The sequence below is a fragment of the Tursiops truncatus genome, chromosome 11 (assembly GCF_011762595.2).
Source record: "Tursiops truncatus isolate mTurTru1 chromosome 11, mTurTru1.mat.Y, whole genome shotgun sequence".
NCBI lineage: Eukaryota > Metazoa > Chordata > Mammalia > Artiodactyla > Delphinidae > Tursiops > Tursiops truncatus.
This window is the reverse complement of record NC_047044.1, coordinates 26,473,364-26,487,532: the sequence shown is the minus strand read 5'-3', so window position 1 is coordinate 26,487,532 and position 14,169 is coordinate 26,473,364. Positions and strand designations below refer to the sequence as shown.

Here is a 14,169-nt window from a genome sequence, read left to right as displayed (position 1 = left end):
CAAAGGGACACAAGGAAACCTTGGGAGGTGTTGTGCTGGAAGTGTCTGTTACCTTGATTGTCATGAAGGTATCACGGGTGTGTGCATATGTCCAAACTTATCAAAGTGTACACATTAAATATATGCAGTTCTTTGTGTATCAATTCTGTCTCTAATAAAGCTGTTAAAAATTGATACTTGAACAAAAGGAAAAAAATTAGTTACCTGTGAGGTATGATTATCAATATAAAACTAAATTTCCTTCCATTTGTTTATTCAACAAGCATTTATTGAGAGACTGCTCTGTGCCAGGCACTGCACTAGGCACTGAGGATTCAAAGACTAGTAAGAAATAGTCCGTTCCTGGCCTCATGGAGCAAGGGGAAGTCAGACAAGGCCTCATATCAGGATGATGAAGTATAATGAGGGCTGCTGGGCACTGGGGCAGTGCAGGGGCGGGGTGGGGGTGGGGCAGAAAGAGAAGAGTATGGGTTTGCTCTAGAAGGAATCACAGAGGCCTCTCCACAGGGCTTCTCAAAACATGGCAGCTGGCTTTCCCCGGAGTAAAGGATCCAAGAGACCAAGACAGAAGCCACAGAGTCTCTTACCACTAGTTCAGAAGTTACATACCATCACTCCTGCCTTATCCTCTTCGTCACACCCATCAACCCTGTACAGTGTGGGAGGGGACTGCCAAAGGGTATGAACACCAGGAATTTGGGGGCTCACGGGGGACTGTCTGGGAGACTAGCTACCTCAGTTCCTAGAAAGAGTCAAAGAAGACAGTACTGCTTTTTATTAACTGAGCCACCATCCAGTAATCCCCATTAAGGTTTTGATTAAAAGTGAATAAAAGCACATGCCTTAGGCCTTGAGGTCTAAAGAGAACCTCTTACTTCTTCCTGAATCTAAATCTTGGGATCTTAGTACCCTCTAGAAGGATGCATGGAGGAAAGATGACAAAATGACAGAGAAAATAAGGTGACTAATAACTTACCTTCTTAGGCACTTACATAGAGGAGGTGGAGAGTCAGAGAGAAGGCTGAGTCCTATTGCCCACCCAACTGTATATAACAGAAAAGAAAGAGAACCACTCCTGGGGTGGCAACCCTGCCCCCAATTACAGTTGTCCCTTTGTATCCACAAGGGATTGGTTCCAGGGCTCTGCAGATACCGAAATGCATGGATGCTCAGGTCCCTTATGTAAAATGGTGTGTGTTTGCGTATAACCTCCTATATACTTTAAATCATCTCTACTTATAATACCAAATACAATGTAAATGCTGTGTAAATAATTGCTGGCGAGTGGCAAAGTCAAGTTTTGCTTTTTGCAACTTTATAAAATTTATCTCCAAATATTTTTGGTCCACGGTTGGTTGAATCTGCAGACATGGAGCCCATGGATACAGAGGGCTGACTGTACAAGGTTCTATTTCTGGTCCCAGACACTGACCAGTCAGATGAGCAACTCCTTTTCCCTTGGGTTGGTGGCAGGGAGGCTAGGAAAAAGCAAGATGGCAGGGAGGAAGGAGTAGAAAATTCCTTTTGCCTGTACTGAAGGTATTGTCATCCCTGTTTTTCATATGAGAAAACTGAGATGTGGAAAGGTTAATTGAAGTTTAGTGAGGCCTAATTCTAAGAAACCATGAATGAAAATCTCAACTTTTAAAATCAGCCATAGTGGTCACATCAGGTCAAAGGTACCATCGTTGCTGCTGAACTTGTGATGTACTCCAAAAATTTTTTTTGGCGTTTCTTCTAGGTTATACATTAAAATAACTGAAGACACACATTCAAGAAATAGAAACACAAGAGGGAACTTTGAATCATTTATTGCTGCCTATTCTTTGCAGAGGTAAGGAGACTGACATCTCAAGAGTTAATGGTTGGGAATGGAGGCCAGATCTTTTATACCCCAGTCTCGTGTTTTCCCGCTGTGGCACTGTGATGGGGTTCCTGAATATATGCTCCCCCTGACATTTGTTGGAATCTTCCTCTTCCCCAACTGCATGAGAGGCAGGAGAATGTGGTAGAAAGAGCACTGGTCTTAGAAGCCCCAGGTTAAGTCCCAGCTCCATCTTGTGTAAACTTGTGTGATCTGGGCACACTCTCCTCAGTTTCTTCTTCTAAACCATTGGTATAAAAATATTTGCCAACCTCTCAGGATGGTTGTAAGGATGAAAGGAGATACCAGCTGTGAAAAATCTCTGTAGACGCCAGGTACTGGGCAAAGGTAAAGAATCACTTTCGGGAAATCTAAATCTATGCAGTTTCCAACTGCCGAGCTAAGATGGCCACGCCCCCAGCTTCTTATATTTTGCTTCCTCTAGAATTTTTTGACTCTCAACTTTTGCACATTGCACCCCTTCCTCTTTGTCTGATTTTATTTCCCCTGATGGTGGTCCAGCTGAATTCTGGGCCCAGCGTCCAGAGAGGTCAGTGACTCAATTCTGGACCCAGCGTCCAGATGAGGTCATCCCTCATGTGGGATGGTTTTCCCCCTCCCCAAGGCCACGAGAATGAGCAGAGAGTGTGAGTACTGCTTTGCAGGGAAGAAAGCAAACAACCCTATCATTTAATGGGAGTCTTAAAGGTTTTAGCTGCGTTAGTGAGTATGGACATTGAGACTGGATGGCAACTGCTCCTACTAACAGTGGAGATTTATTAGCCCAGAAAATCATTTCAATCTGTGGAGATTCCACAGAGACCATTGTATGATCATGGGTATAATTAATAGCAGAACCGTTTGGGAAGGGCATCAACATTTATGCAGTGCCTCCCACACCCAAGGCAGAGAGTGAGGTGTGAGGTTGGTGTCGTTCTTGCTTTGCAGAGGAGAAAGATGCAGTTCAGAGAGGTTAGGTAGTTGGTCCAAGGTCCCAAGCTTGTAAATGGTAGAGTTAAGACTTGAATCCAGGTCTTTGCACTTTCTGTAGCGCAGACACCAGGGAGAGTCTGATGCATTTTGAATCATTTACCTGTGTTTGAAAATGAGAGAAACTGTGTGGGGAGATACAATAATTAAAATAGTTTAACCAGTTGCCCATAGTTTGGAAACTTTGGAGAAAGAGGTTAAAATGTAGATTAAACATGGAAAATAAAAACCCCACGCTTCTCCTACCTCTGGACACCAGACATGGATACACTTTTAATAACAGCTGTTTTTTAGACACTGCCATCAGGAGGAGATTTCAACACCAGGGTCACTGATGAGTGGAGGCTACAGAAGGTCACAACAAAATACAGAGGGCCTCAAACAAGGATTTAAAGGTGTGTCAGTCTGGCAAGAAGAAATTAAGTGAAACTCAGAAAGTTCTCAAATACATAGAAAGAGACTTTGTCTCACAACTTCTATAAACAAACCCCAAAACACGTGGACTTCTAGGAAACAGAGAAGTTATCAAATTGCCAAGGTGTTAATGGTCAGTTCTTGGTGTTGTTAGAGCACAGTCTGACTTGCACACCTGACTGAAATGTTGTCCTTAACAAGCATACGCTTTCTCGCTAGTGATTCTTAATATTTCTGCTACAAGGCAACTCATACATTTGGTAGTCTGATCACTCTGGTCAGAAAAGTAAAACTTACTGAGCACATCCTAGGTGCCTGGCTATGACCTAGGTACGGAGGATACAAATGAAAACAGAATATATGCTTTCATGGAGTTTTTAGCCTGATGGGGAAAGCAGTTAAGTCAACAAGGAATTATAACCTGTGCATTATGGTAAGAGCTCGATGAAGGTAGGACAGGGTGCTTGTGGAAATGCAACAGAAGGGGAGCTACCTCAGTCTTAGAAGGTCATTGAAAGCTTCCTAGAAAAAGTGCCATCTAAGCTGAGACCCCAAGGATGAGTAGGAGTTGATGGGAGTGGATTAGTCAGGGTTCTCCTGAGAAGGAGAACCCACAGGAGGTATACAGAGATGTATATAAGAGGGGAGTTATTATAGGAATTGGCTAACACAGTTATGGAGGCCTAGAAGTCCCACAGTCTGTGCTCTGCAAGGTGGAGAACCAGGAAAGCCAGTGGTGTACTTCAGTCTGAGTCCAAAAGCCTGAGACCCAGGGGAGCCAGTGGTGGAAGTCCCAGTCTGAAGATAGATGTCCCCGCTCAAGCAGACAGCAAATTCACCCTTCCTCTATCTTTTTCTTCTCTTCAGACCTTCAACCGATTGGAAGGTACCCACCTGCATTGGTGAGGGAGATCTTTACTCAGTCTACTGAGTCAAATGATAATCTCTTCCAGAAACGCTGTCACAGACACAGCCGGAAATAATGTTTTACCACTTACTCCTTAGCCCGGTTAAGCTGGCACATAAAATTAACCATCACAGGGGGTATATATCCTCAGCAGATGGAGGAACGTGTGCAAAGGGGTAGAAGTGAGAAAATAGAATGTGTTTGGGGAACTGAAAGAAATGCAGTTTGGCTGGAGTATTGAGAGTAGAGATGGCTGGAGAGATGGGCAGGGGGCTAACCTTGCCATGCAGGTTAAAGAGTTAGGATTTTCCTAAGAAAAACTGCAAACCATCAAAGGGATTTAAGCATGAGGCTAACATGATCATGCTTGTGTTCTAGAAAGATCTGTATGTGTGTGTTTCAGAAAGACCTAAATGGTGATTTGGAGCATGAGACTCAGGATGGGGGACAGACCAGAAGCAGGATAACCAATAGGTGATAATTGTAGTCATCCAGGCCAGAGACGGGCATGGTCTAGTCCAGGTCACACCATTGGAGGTGGAGAGACTGGAGAGATCCAAGAGCTTCTTGAGGAGTGAACTGAATCCACAGAAACTTGACACTGATTAAACATGAGAAGTGAAACAGGGAAGCAGTCGAGGATGGCTCCCAGGTTTCCGGGAGGTATGAATGGGATTGCCAGCTCCTGAACTAGAACACTGCTGAAGGAGCAGGTTTCAGAGAGGTGTGGGTGAGTTCCATTTTGGAAATTGCTGGGGGAGTGTGCAGGACATCCAAGTGGAGCTATTCAATACAGAGTAGGAACCATGTGTTGGAATCTCAGGACAGAAATCTGAATGAGTTTTGGATTTGGAAGTCATTGGTAAGTGGATGGCCCTTGAATCCAAGGCTGAAATCACATTGGCAAGGCTAGCTCCAGCATCCTGTCTTCAAAGAGGATCTGGAAGCTCCCACTTTTTCTTGATTTTGTTGATCAGACCATGTACATGTAATTAAAACACAATATCCATTCTTATGTCACTTTATGCTTTTGAAAGTAGTCGCCGTGTGTCCCTAGGACTGTTGGGTGAAGTACACAGAGAGAAACAACGCACATTTTATATATGTCCAAGGTCATAAAGCGCCACGCACTGAGAGAGCTCAGCTCTGGTTCTGCCAGGGCTCTTTTCACTACCCTGGATAGTCGTTGAAGCCACTTGTCCTGGCACTGCATAAAGAATACCCGCGGGCTTCCCTGGTGGCGCAGTGGTTGAGAGTCCGCCTGCCGATGCAGGGGACACGGCTTCGTGCCCCAGTCTGGGAAGATCCCACATGCCGCGGAGCGGCTGGGCCCTTGAGCCATGGCCTCTGAGCCTGTGCTCCGCAACGGGAGAGGCCACAACAGTGAGAGGCCCGCATGCCGCAAAAAAAAAAAAAAAAAAAGAATACCCTCAATTCACAGACAGCCATGACAGGACTGAAATTCATGATGACCCATAAAAGACCTAAGAGAAGCAAGGGGACAGCCTCTCTACCAGGCTCAGTGGATTTTAGCTTCTGCTGCCCTCAGCTCATCACCCTTGTCCACCCTGTGTTGACCTCAGCACAGTTTTAGACTGCCCCTGTCTGCCCACAGCAGGTCTGTGAGGAAGGTCCATGGCTCCATGGCTCCTAAGTCGCTGGATACTTGGCCATTCACCATTTGTAAGAAGTGGCCCAACGAGCACCCAAATGCTCAAAGGCAGAACCAGAGTGATGCGATAAGATGGAGAGAGATCTGGTAGGTTGGGAATGGGAGAAGGAGGACGTTTTCCTGATGATCCAGGAAATCATAGTATGTGGAGAAGAGATAAAAAGACAGTTTGGGTTTGCGGCTTTGTTTTGGTTTTGTTCCTGAGCAGCGGAATTCTCTTTCCTCAAAGAATTCTTGAACCGGACTCCAATATATCAAATGGTTTAAAAAAAAAAGGAACTGTTATGATAAAAGCGGGAGCCCTGGGACCTGAGCCAGCCTCCTGGTGGGGGTGGGGGCATCCCACCCCCTAATACTCACACAGGGCCTTTTAGGCTTCTTGGAACACTTTTGAAAAACGGTAGTTTAGTCCATGCCCCCAGGATGGTGGAAGATACAGAAGAATGAAAGATCGAGCTTTAGAGTCAAACTCCCCTGGTTTGAATCTGGTCGGGCTGCTTATTAGGTGTGTGATTTGGGACAAGTTATTTAAGAGTTCTGAGCCTCAGGTGCATTATCTGTAAAATGCGTGTGGTAAGTACAGAATTGCTGTGACAGTTAAAAGAGAAAAAATATCTAAAGTACTGAGCACTGAGCTCAGCATTTAATATATTCTCAATAATGGAAATTATTATTATTGTTGTTGTTATCAGTTGCCAAACATTTGGATTTTTACAGATTTTTCAAGCTGGAAATTTGGCTTTTTTAAAAAAATTAATTTATTTTTTATTTATTTTTGTCTGTGTTGGGTCTTCGCTGCTGTGAGCGGGCTTTCTCTAGTTGCGGCGCATGGGCTTCTCATTGTGGTGGCTTCTCTTGTTGCGGAGCACAGGATCTAGGTGCTTGGGCTTCAGTAGTTGTGGTACACGGGCTTAGTTGCTCCGCAGCCTGTGGAATCTTCCCGGACCAGGACTTGAACCCGTGTCCCCTGCATTGGCAGGAGGATTCTTAACCACTGCACCACAAGGGAAGCCCGAAATTTGGCTTTTTAAAGATAGGCTAGAAATTTGGACTTTTTGGTGAGGCTCTCCCAATTTTTAAGTAATTAATTGAAAAAAAAAAACAACAACAACAAAACTGAGCTAAATAAGATGACCTCCAGCAGTCCACTGGAGACCTCTGGAGTAAATAGTTAATGCATGATTATACATGGTATGTACCATATATGATTAAACATGTGTATAGATCCATGTATGGCAGAGGCTGAATTGTCCTGGAGGGGAAGGGACGGGAGGCTGAGCGGCTTGGAGGGAGGAAGAGGCCTGAAGCTGTGCCTGGGTCCATGGTGTGGGGTTGTGGCTTGCTTTATTCGGTACAGGTTGGACCCTGCCATCCTGCTGTGGGATAGATTCATGTTTCTGGGATGAGGGAACATTTTCTTTCCTGACCTGCCATGGTGATACCAGGATTCACAAAGGACAGGCTGATCCTCGCACTTCCCAGTTGCATTCAACTCAGGAGCTTTTGCGTGGACCCCTCTTTATTTGAAATATTGATATTTTGTTTATCATGTACTTTTTTGCATCAATTTTGATTTTTTAAAAATATTGCATTTAAAATTTTATTTTTAATGGAAACTTCTATTAAGTAGGAAGATATAATATCTTTATTTTATTTTTTATTTTTTGAGACCAGGGATAGTATTTTATTCTTCTTTTTTATACATCCATACTACTTAGCATAGAGCTATACTCTTTTTTTTTCCCAGTGCTATACAGTAGGTCCTTGTTGGTTATCTATTTTAAATACAGCAGTGTGCACAAGGACATAATATCTTTAGTCTTTAATCCATTTTGAGTTTATTTTCTTACATGGTGTGAGAAAGTGGTCCAGTTTTATTCCTTTGCATGTAGCTGTCTAGTTTTTCCAGCATCATATATTGAAGAGGCTGTCTTCAACATTTTTTTGCCTCCTTTGTCACATATTAATTGACCATATTAGCATTGGTTTATCTCTGGAATGTCAATTCTGTTTCACTGATATATGTGTCCTTTTGGTGCCAGTACCATACTGTTTTGATTACTTTAGCCTTGAAGTGTAGTTTGAAATCATGAGCATATAACCTCCAGCTTTGTTCTTCTTTCTCAAGATTGCTTTGGCTATTCACGGTCTTTAGTGATTCCATACAAATTTTAGGATTATTAGTTTTAGTTCTGTGAAAAATGCCATTGGTAGTTTGATAGGGATTGCATTAAATCTGTAGATTGCCTTGGGTGGTATGCAATATTAATTCTTCCAATCCGTGAGCAAGGTATCTTTCCATTTGTCTCTGTCATCTTCAGTTTCTTTCATCAATGTCTTATACTTTTCAGAGTACAGGCTTTCACCTCCTTAGTTAGACTTCCTCCTATGTATCTTATTCTTTTTGACGCAGTGTAAATCAGATTGTTTTCTTAATTTCTCTTTATGATAGTTCATTATTAATGTATAGAAATGCAACAGATTTCTGTTTATTAATTTTGTATCCTGCAACTTTACTGAATTCACTTATTAGTTCTAATAGTTTTTTGATGGAGTCTTTAGTTTTCTCAATAAAGTATCATGTCATCTGCAAACAGTGACAGTTTTACTTAGATGCCTTTTATTTCTTTTTTTCTCTGATTTTGGTGGCTTGAACTTCTGATACTAGTTTGAATAAAAGTGGTGAGAGTTGGCATCTTTATCTTGTTCCTGACCTTAGAGGAAATGCTTTCAGTTTTTCACCACTGAGTATGATGTTGGCCATGGATTTGTCATATATGGTCTTTATTCTGTTAAGGTATGTTCCCTCTATATACACTTTGTGAAGAGTGTTTGTCAAAAAGCTTTTTCTGCATCTATTGAGGTGATCATATGACTTTTATCTTTCATTTTGTTAATGTGATATATCATATTAATTGATTTGCAGACATTGAGCCATCCTTGCATCCCTGGGATAAATCCCACTTGATCATGTGGTATGATCCTTTTAAAGGAATTCTGTTTGCTAATAGTCTGTTGAGAATTTTTGCCTTCATATTAATCAGTGATATTGGCCTGTAATTTGCTCTTTTTTTTGTGGTGTCTTAGTCTGGTTTTGGATTCAGGGTGATGCTGGCCTTGCAGAATAAGTTTGGAAGCATTCCTTCCTCTTCAATTTTTTGGAATAGTTTGAGAAGGATAGGTATTAACTAATCTTTAAATGTTTGGTAGAATTTGCTTGTGAAGCCATCTCATGCTGGACTTTTGTTGGGTGTTTTTCTTTATTACTAGTTAGATTTCATTACTGGTAATTGGTCTGGTCAGCTGTTTTATTTCTTTCTGATTCAGTCTTGGAGAATTGTATGCTTCTAGGAATTTATGCATTTCTTCTTGATTGTCCAATTTGTTGGCATATAATTGTTCATAGTAATTTCTTATGATCCTCTGTATTTCTGTGATATCTGTTGTAACTTCTTTCTCAGTTCTGATTTTATTGATTGGGCCCTCTCTCTCTCTCTCTCTCTCTCTCTCTCTCTCTCTTTCTCTCTTTCTCTCTCTCTCTTTTGATAAGTCTGGCTGAGGTTTATCAATTTTGTTTATCTTTTCAAAGAACCACCTGTTAGTTTCAGTGATATTTTTTAATTATTTTTTTTAGTCTCTATTTCATTTTTTTCTGCTCTCACCTTTATTATTTCTTTCCTTCACCTAACTTAGTTTTTTTTTTTTTTTCTTTTTCTAGTTCCTTTAGATGTAAGGTTAGGTTGTTTATTTGAGATTTTTTGTTTGTTTGTTTCCTGAGGTAGGCCTGTATCAATATAAACTTCTCTCTTATAACTGTTTTTGCTGCGTCCCATAGATTTTACAATGAGTTTCCATTTTCATTGTCTCAAGGTATTTTTTATTTCCCTGAGTTCTTCAGTGAGCCATTGGTTTTTTAGTATAGTTTAGACTCCATGTGTTTATGTTTTTTCCAGTTTTCATCTGGTAGTTAATTTCTAGTCTCATACCATTGTGGTCAGAAAAGATGATATGATTTCAGCCTTCTTAAATTTATGGAGCCTTGTTTTGTGGCCTAGCATGTGACCTATCCTTGAGAGTGTTCCATGTGCACTTGATAAGAATGTGTATTCTGCTGCTTTTGGATGGAATGTTCCATATATATATTAAGTCCATCTGATCTAACATGTCATTTAAGGCCAATGTTTCCTTGTCTGGATGACCTGTCCATTGATGTAAGTGGAGTGTTAAAGTCCCCTACTATAATTGTGTTACTATTAATTTCTCCCTTTTTAATATTTGCTTTATGTATTTAGGTGTTCTTATGTTGGGTGCATATATATTTATAAGTGTTATATCTTCCTGTTGGATTGATCCCTTTATCATTATGTAGTGCCCTTCTTTGTCTCTTTTTAGAGTCTTTGTTTAAAAATCTGTTTTATCTTATGTAAGTATTGTTACCCCAGCTTTCTTTTCATTTCCATTTTCGTGGAATGTATTTTTCTATTCCCTCACCCTGTGTATGTCTTTAGATCTGAAGTGAGTCTCTTGTAAGCAGCATATATATGGATCTTGGGTTTTTTTTTTTAAACCATTCAGCTACTCTATGTCTTTTAATTGGAGCATTTAGTCCATTTACATTTAAAGTAATTATTGATAGGTTGATACTTATTGCCATTTTGTTTCCTCATTGCTTTTTTAGTTCTTCTTTGTTTCTTTCTTCTCTTGCTCTCTTCCTTTGTGGTTTGATGACTGTCTTTAGTGTTATGTTTTGACTCCTTTCTCTTTACTTTTTGTGTATCTATTATAGGTTTTTGGTTTGTGGTTACTAAGAGGTAGGGGTGTGTGTGTGTGTGTGTGTGTGTGTGTGTGTGTGTGTATATATATTTTTTTTTAAGTTGACAATCTCTTAAGCTTGTACACATTATAACAGCCATATAATTTTAACTTTTAACCCCCCACCACATTTTATTTTTTTGACATTTTACATGTTTTAATTTTGTGTCTTTCTTCACTTATTGTAGATATAGATGATTTTACTACATTTTTTCCTTTAACCTTCCTACTAGCTTTATAAGTGATTGATCTATTACCTTTTCTATTGTTTGCTTTTACCAGTGAGATATTTCCTTTCATAATTGTCTTATTTCTCAGACGATTGTGGCCTTTTCTTTTCTGCTTAGTGAACTCCATTTAACATTTCTTATAAGGCTGGTTTAGTGGTGGTGAACTCTTTTAGCTTTTGCTTGTCTGTAAAACTTTTTATTGCTCCTTTAATTCTGCATAGACCCCATCTTTATTTGAAATATTGATATTTTGTTCATCATGGATTATTTTGCATTAATTTTGATTTTTTAAAATGTTTCATTAAAATATTACTTATCTCACTTTCTGAGTTTTTGGATGTCCCCTTAACCTTTGTGTCCAAGGTGAACACCTCACTTTCTCACCCTAGTCCCTGACCAAGATCCCAGCCCCAAGTCATGATTTAGTGGATTGTCCGTGTAACAGGCTGTCTGTTGGAGGCAGGTACTCAGCCCTCATAGCTGCTTGAGGGAAGACAATCACCCCACAGAGCAGGTGGATACTGGGGAATGCAGACCAATTTTGATTGTAGCCAAAGCAAACAGTCTCTAAGAAACAAATCTACTGAAGGATCAAGACATTCCAAAGGCAAACAGGAACAGTTTCCAGAAGATTTATTCTTTTGGATTCCTGGCACTTCTTATGTCTCCAGTTCCTTAGGAAGGAAATGCACAGACTGACTTGTAGGGGATCAACTGTGACTGTCAGCCCCCCACGCTTACAAACATTTTCCCCCTTTGTTCCATGAAAGGTACAGAGATTTGATTCAGAGGAGCTCAGATGTTAGTGGAGAAAACTGTTTTCCCTTCAGCATCTCTCATCCAAGGCTTCCACAGAATCCCAGCACTGGGTCTGGAACTGCCTGTGGGGCCTGGCCTTAGGCTTCCAGGCAGGGCAAGATCTCAGGTAGCGGTGTCTGTCTGGGAAGCTGCAGGCCTTCTAGCTGCATCTCAGTCAGTGTGGCTTGACCTTCACTCCCCTGGACAGGCAGAGCCACTAGGCACATGGTCCCCCTGTGTGGCAGTGTGGCTGCTGGGCAGACTCCGGCAGTGTGCCCACGCTACACAGACCGTTCATGTGGATGTGCTTCATCCACCCCCAGAAATCCCGCCTGTCTTGAACTGAAGAGCAAAGCCTGGAAGTTTGACCAAATCAGTAGGAGTTCTAGATGAGCTCAACTGTTTCAGACATAGAAAACAAGAAACTAGTATATTGAACTTCTCCATACCTTCCACCCAACTTAAGAAATGAAGTATTACTGTTACAATCGAAGCGCCCTTAAACAACTTAAATGTCTACCCTTGAGAGAATGGATATGTAAACGGAGGTATGTTCTAAAATATCCTACAGGTAAAACAAAAGAATCAGAGGTATGTGTGTCATCACAGGTAAATCTTAAATATGTTGTTGATCTTGATTCTTTCCATGGGTGTTTCCTAGGAAACTTGAACTGACTCGCCTATGAGAGCTCTCAGCTTAGGACAGCAAGCAATCTACTGATCAATCACTTATAAAGCTAGTAGGAAGGTTAAAGGAAAACAGTAGTAAAATCATCTGTATCTACTGAGTGTGCCCACTTTCGTCTCTTCCTTTCCTTCCTCCTTCCTTTCCTCTCTCTTTGCCCCTTTCTATTCTATTCTCTTACCTCCTCCAATCTTGGCTTATATTCTTCCTTCCTCTCCTGTTTCTCTCCTTCTTACCCTTTCTTTACTCTTCACGGGAGAAGTCTGGGGTGTGGGTGTAATCACGCAGGGAGGTGTGTGTGTGTGTGTGTGTGTGTGTGTGTGTGTGTGTGTGTGTGTGTGTCTGTGGTGAAAGGGGTTAACACCTAGTTTGTACCAGACCATACTGGGTACTGTGCACACATTATTTCACATGGTCAATCCATTATTGTCCCCATTTTAAGAATGAGAAAACTGAGCCTCAGAGAGGCTGGAAAATGAGGCGAAGTTCTGCAAATTGTAAATAGCTGAGCAGAGACTTGAATTCAGGTCAGAATCTGGAATCAGGGCTCCTCCCACTTCCCAGCACACAGCCTACCCTACCCCTCCACCCTTTTCTTCTCTTCTGCCTTTTCTCTCCTTCCCTCCCCAAGTATGTCCCATATCACTTTCTACTACAATTACCAGTATTATTATTATACTTTCTGTTATCTATTTCAAGGATGCCTTAGGTTACTTTGTTTATCTTTTCAAAGATAAACAGTTTATCAAATGCTCTCGTGAACAAGACCTCATTTAGTCCTAACAACCCCTGTGAGGCAGGTGGGGCCAATATTAAGCCCACTCTACAAATGAGGACCAGAACTCAGAGAGGCTGGGAATATGCTGAAAGCCACATAGCCATAGGCTGATCTTCTGTCTCTGACTCTGAATCCTGGCTCCTTTGGTTACCCTGCTTCACCGAGACCTATGAGTCCATTCAAAGTCAAGTGCTGGTCACCGGGAACACACAATACTTGTGAAACCAGATCCTGTCTTTAAATTTTGATATTTTGTTCATCATGAATTTTTGACATTAATTTTGATTTTTTAATATTGCATTACAATGTTATTTATATTATTTATTTGATGGCTGGGTTTATTTGGTATCTTTAAATTTTGCACCAGAGGTGATGCCTCACCCTCCTCACCCTAGTCCCAACCCTACCTGTCTTTACCTAGCACAGTAACCCCTCCCTTATCCATGCTTTTGCTTTTCATGGTTTCAGTTACTCACAGACAACCTCAGTCTGAACATGTTAAATGCAAAATCCCAGAAATAAACAACTCATAAGCTTTAAATTGCATGCCATTTTGAGTCACGTGGTGAAATCTCACATCTTCCAGCTCCATCCTGCCTGGGACGAGAATCATCCCTTTGTCCAGCGCATCCCACCTGTTAGTCACTTAGTAAGTGTCTTGGTTATCAGATCAATTGTCATAGTATCACAGTGCTTGTGTTCAAGTAACTTTTCTTCTACTTAATAATGGCCCCAAAGCACAAGGGTAGTGATGCTGGCAATTGGGATATTCTCTTCCTGTGCCTAATTTAAAAACAAAACTTTCTTACAGCTATTTACGTGTAGGAAAAAGCATATTATCTATAGTATATAAATATAGTATTATCCGAGGTTTCAGGCATCCCCTGGGGGGTCTTGAAATGTATCCCTCCCGGGTAAGGGGGAACCACTGTGCCAGAATTACACTGTGTTTACTTCTAACAAGGTAAGCATGTGGTAAGAGTTGGTTTTACAACAGTGCTGCTTGGCTGCCTTTTCTG

General features: G+C 41.2%; 1 protein-coding gene across 7 annotated transcripts in view; it reads left to right on the top strand.

The window, feature by feature from the left end:
• Positions 1-14,169, top strand: part of CRADD (CASP2 and RIPK1 domain containing adaptor with death domain) — a 224,174-nt gene that overhangs the window by 196,394 nt on the left and 13,611 nt on the right. For 5 of the 7 annotated variants that reach the window (XR_012324257.1, XR_012324259.1, XR_004528860.2 and 2 more), the window contains one exon: positions 1,742-1,834. The exons of the other annotated variants lie outside the window; for them this stretch is intronic. The gene's annotated coding sequence lies outside the window, so the exon portion shown is untranslated. The remainder of the gene's footprint in view (positions 1-1,741; positions 1,835-14,169) is intronic. 7 annotated transcript variants of the gene reach the window in all.